Source organism: Leuciscus leuciscus, assembly GCF_965113295.1.
Source record: "Leuciscus leuciscus genome assembly, chromosome: 1".
NCBI classification, from domain to species: Eukaryota; Metazoa; Chordata; class Actinopteri; order Cypriniformes; family Leuciscidae; genus Leuciscus; species Leuciscus leuciscus.
This window is the reverse complement of record NC_138725.1, coordinates 25,457,377-25,462,172: the sequence shown is the minus strand read 5'-3', so window position 1 is coordinate 25,462,172 and position 4,796 is coordinate 25,457,377. Positions and strand designations below refer to the sequence as shown.

Here is a 4,796-nt window from a genome sequence, read left to right as displayed (position 1 = left end):
CAGTTTTTTGTCTTATTTTTGTTCTTGTACTATTTGATTGTTCTTAAGTAAATAAATAATGTAAATTTCTACATTTTGGGGTTTTATTTATGTTGCCTACACTGTAAAAAAAAGTGTACTTTTACAGGTAATGGTCTGTATTTTTTTTACAGAATTTTACCGTTTTGTCATTATAGTGAATGCCTGTTATTTTACAGATATTTGCTGTAATTTAAAGGTCCACTATTAAATTTACAGGTAATTGCTTGTATTTTGGTTTTTACATCAATTTACGTTTTTTAAAAGGAACTTGTCTGTATTTTTACAAAGTAATATTTTACAGATTTTTTTCTGTGAAATTAGAAAACAAAGAAAAGAAGGTATAACTGCAGAAATCTGCATCTATTCAATATGTTGTCCTTACAGATTATTAAGCATGTGGGGGTTAAAGTGAGGTTTTTTTTAAGGTTAAATAATAGTATTTGTACATACAGCCTACCCTACATAGGCTACAGTAGACCTGTATTGAATTGTTTTTAGGCTATAGTCTTTTAATCTTGTCTTGCAAATAGATGCTCATTTTGATCATTATTTCATTGTCTTATTCTCCCATAATTTCATGTATATTTTATTAATATTTTTCTAAATCTCCGTTGCTGCACATTCAGGGCTTTGTGTGTGTGTGTGTGTGTGTGTGTGTGTGTGCGCGCGCGCGCACGCGATGACGCAGATTCAAATTCGCCGCCATTACGTTTCCGCTGTTTAGTCCCGCCCACAACGGTCAGCTGATCAGTCGACTTTGGATCTGTATCAAGTGCAAGTGGGAGATTTGAATTCAGTCTACTCTCCTGAAGTGGATTGTGAGATTAACAGGGGTTCAATATGACACCTCATAATTCAAAGCAATCGTGTTCGTCGAGAGCAGCCGTGAGCAGGAGCCCTAGCTGTTGTCAGTTTGGATTCTTCGGAAATAGCACCCTTTTCAGTGAGCCTGGTTCGTCACAGCGGACATCATGCCAACCGATCACCGGCTGAGGTAAGAGTCTGCATGTGAACGATATTTTATATTACATTTGTGTTAAGTTTACGTTACAGTTTTCAAGCTAACATTAGCATTTTAAATGATGTTCAGTTAACTGGCGAGAGCTGGAGGCAAAACACTGAAAATGTAGCATGCATCTTTACATTTTCCATCTGTTTTAAGAAAGATCAGTTGAACCCACACCTCAAAAAATACCTAAAACAAGCTTTCGTAGACTTGTTATACATAAAGTCCGTTTAATTGTGTATAAAATCTTTGTTAATACGCGATAGTATCTGTCAGTAAATCAATCTCTTAAATGGCGGGACATTTTTAAACACTGTCTGGAAGCTGAAAACTCTTCTCTTAAAAAATAGTAACCACGTTTTTGGCGGATTTTTATTACCATTTTTAATAACCACAGTTATACTACAAATAGGCCTAACGTTACCAAGGTTTTTTTTTTTTTTGGTTAAACCATAGTTAATTTTCATAAGGGTTAATGTGGTTATCAAGACCGTTAAGAAAACGAATTCAGCAAATACTGTACTTATTGTTGATACAGGAAAACACATGAGGCTAGAATATGAACACCACATGATAAATTCCATATTCTGGCTGCATGCTTGCCAACACGTCAGTTGAGGTTTTGCATTGTCCCAGTGGAACATATTCTGACATATGCAAATGTAATACTGAGTTGTAAAAAAAAAAAATATATATATATATATTTGTGATTTCAGGTCAAGTGGAAAGCAGAATGATCATGGCAAACAAGGTATGGGAAGAAGTAATTTAAAATATTGTAATGGCCGAGTCTTCTGATTCCATATGATTGCACTAAAAGTGGCAGAAAATTTAATTTGTTTTATACTATATTTTCCCATGTGAATATTCATTTGATCCTTGTGAGGCCACTGGAGCTGCACAAGGTTTGGGTTTGCTTCAGTAAGACCACGATTGTGTTAGATTCCACCCATCTATTATTATTATTTTTTTGTATTGTAACTAGGCTCTGTCATTTAGAAACATGGGTTTTCCTATCACTTATAATGACATATATCTCTACCTTTCATTCCAGCCAGAGGATCTGACGGTTGCTGCTCGCATCTCAGCCTACCTGATGGAAAATTCTTGCTGGATGAATGACCTTCACCTTCAATTCAACCTTGCCAAGACAAAACTGCTTATGGTTTCACTTTCAGCCAAACCATGCGATCCTGCTGATTTGCCTTATACAACACCAGAAAGATCCGGCCCTTCCTATCGGAGCCACACAACTCCTTGTCTAAGCTCTTGTTCTATCCAGACTGGACTATTGTAATGCTCTCCTGGCAGGCCTTCCAGCATCAGTCAAACCTCTGCAACTGATCCAGATGCTGCAGCAAGACCTAAACTCACTGCTTCAGATCTATGTGTCTCCAGAAGCTTGTGTTCTGCAAGTGAACGGCGCCTTGTGGTGCCATCATCCCAAAGAGACACAAAACCACTTTCACTGACCTTTACCTGGACTGTTCCCTGCTGGTGGGATGACCTGCCCAACTTAACACATTTTCAAGAAACTGCTAAAGATCCATCTTTTCATAAACACTTGACCCAATAATACTAAATCTTTGTTTTAATAATAAATAAATAAACTTGTATACTGTGCTACACTAACTGGGACTTGTCACTGCACTTGTTGCTTCTATTGTTCTCTTAATTTTTAAGTCACTTTGGATAAAATGTAATTGTAAATGTGTGAAATAAGTTATATTAGAGTATAAAGGCATACTACGGAGCCCCTAAAAGGTCATGGTGGTGGAAAAAATTTGGGGTGGTGTAAAAAAAATTTGGGGTGGGTAGAAAAAAAATCGGAGTGGTGGGGAAAAAAATTAGGGGTGGGTAAAAAAAAATCGGGGTGGTGAAAAAAATTTGGGGTGGTGTAAAAAAAAATTGGGGTTGGTAGAAAAAAAATCGGAGTGGTGGGAAAAAAATTCTGGGTGGGAGGAACATTTTTATATATTTTTTTTTTTTGCGTTCCCTCTCGCGAGAGGTCTCTGCGCGGTGCTTCTCGTTTGTGTTGGTACGGACGGTATAAAAGCATCACTTGGATGAACGTGACTGAATGGGGAAAGGTCAGCCTTTCGCGGTAAGTTATCATATATTAAAGTCTTTAAATAGAACAATAAACCAAACTTTCACGTGATTACACTTACCACAATTTAATAACAATAATTGTTGTAGCTCTGTGATGGAGGACGATCTACAGAACTTTTTAAGGTCACGAGATATTCCAGAGGAGGACATCAACCTCATGAAAAGGGATAAGGTGGGTATTGTTTCATTAAAGGCCAATGGACCTTTAGGTAATATATGTAAATTAAAGCTACTTTTAATTATGCAACCAAAGGTGTTGACGTGTATTTCTAACGTTAAACTATTAATATCATATACTTAAAACCCACATATTGGCCTAGACTATGTTTTAATTATTGCTAGCCAAGGCAACCATAGGCTGTCAGTATATCACCACATGCAATTTTCCACATGCCAAGTCTCATGTTGAATCAGAAATAATGTACATACCTTCAATAATTAACTGGTTCACTAGTAATAAAAGTTAACTTATAGGGTCCTTATAGGGAGTGTATACGTTTGCAAAAATAGAGATAGTTTACATTGCATTGTTTTAGAACTGTAAAATAGCCTGTAAAGGTATAACAGAAGATACTTACATTACAATAACGTAAATTAACTGAACCTGTTTCAGAACTGTGCACCCCCTGGTTGTTTTTATAATCTTTGACTTCCTGAATGGTCATTGACCATTGACTGTAGTTTTTGAGTTGTTTGCAAGTTCCTGCTTTGTCCTTAGACATAAAAGTGCCCACCGTTGTTAAGCAAAATCCTTCAGTTTACATATTCTTAGTTCTTCCAGCATTTTCTGCACATTTTAATTGTGTCCTACATTGCCTAATGCTGAGAACCATTTTTTTTCACTTACAGTAGAACAGTAAAGGACTCATACACAATTATTACAAACAATACACATATCCATTGATAATGAAGAAGTCAACACACTATATTAAGAACCCAGAGAATGTATTCTTTTGATCAAGTTATAATCAGGTCACCTTAGAATTATAAGGTTCTATCTGACATTTTTGTAAAATTTAGTTATTCACATATTCTTATTCTGTGACAACTTATTTACATTATTTGATGTTTCTTTTGTAAGCCATGTACATTTTGGGGCCTTTGTTTAGAAAACAAAAATGGTTCTATATACAGAAGTCTATGGAATGCATAAACTTTGAAGCTTAATATCTCAAAAGTGCTCAGAATGCAGATAGAACCTTATAATTCTAAGGTGATGTGTAAACTGTAATGATTAATGTGTAGAAATAGAACATAAAATATTTTCTCTCACATAAATTACACAGACCATAAACTGATGAAAAATTTACTATAGTTTAATATAGTATGTTGCCTTCTTGAGCATCACTGAATGTTTGCACCGTTTCTAATAATTGTGAGTTCTTTAAATTACATTTTTGAAAAGCTGGATCTCAAGGATTGATAGCAGAAACCTTTACCAAAACTTACAAAATGAGGAAACTTAAGTAATTTGTCAAAAGAGATATATCAATCTCTAATTTCTGTGATGTGCAACTATCACAGAAGTGAACATACAAAGAGTTATTAATCATCATCAAGCAACATAGCAAACTAATCAAGAGGATATAAACTTTTTGAACCCTTTTATTGGTATAATTCAGTTTTTTTGTATTGTTCCTATTAATTATCAGGTATT

General features: G+C 35.1%; 1 long non-coding RNA gene across 1 annotated transcript; it reads left to right on the top strand.

Annotated features, from left to right (window-relative positions):
* The first annotated feature begins 290 nt into the window (after nucleotides 1–290).
* On the top strand, nucleotides 291–2,715 carry LOC309503606. Its single transcript, XR_014207775.1, has 3 exons — nucleotides 291–1,015; nucleotides 1,744–1,778; nucleotides 2,082–2,715. It is a non-coding gene; the product is annotated as an uncharacterized lncRNA (long non-coding RNA).
* The last annotated feature ends 2,081 nt before the right edge of the window (nucleotides 2,716–4,796 follow it).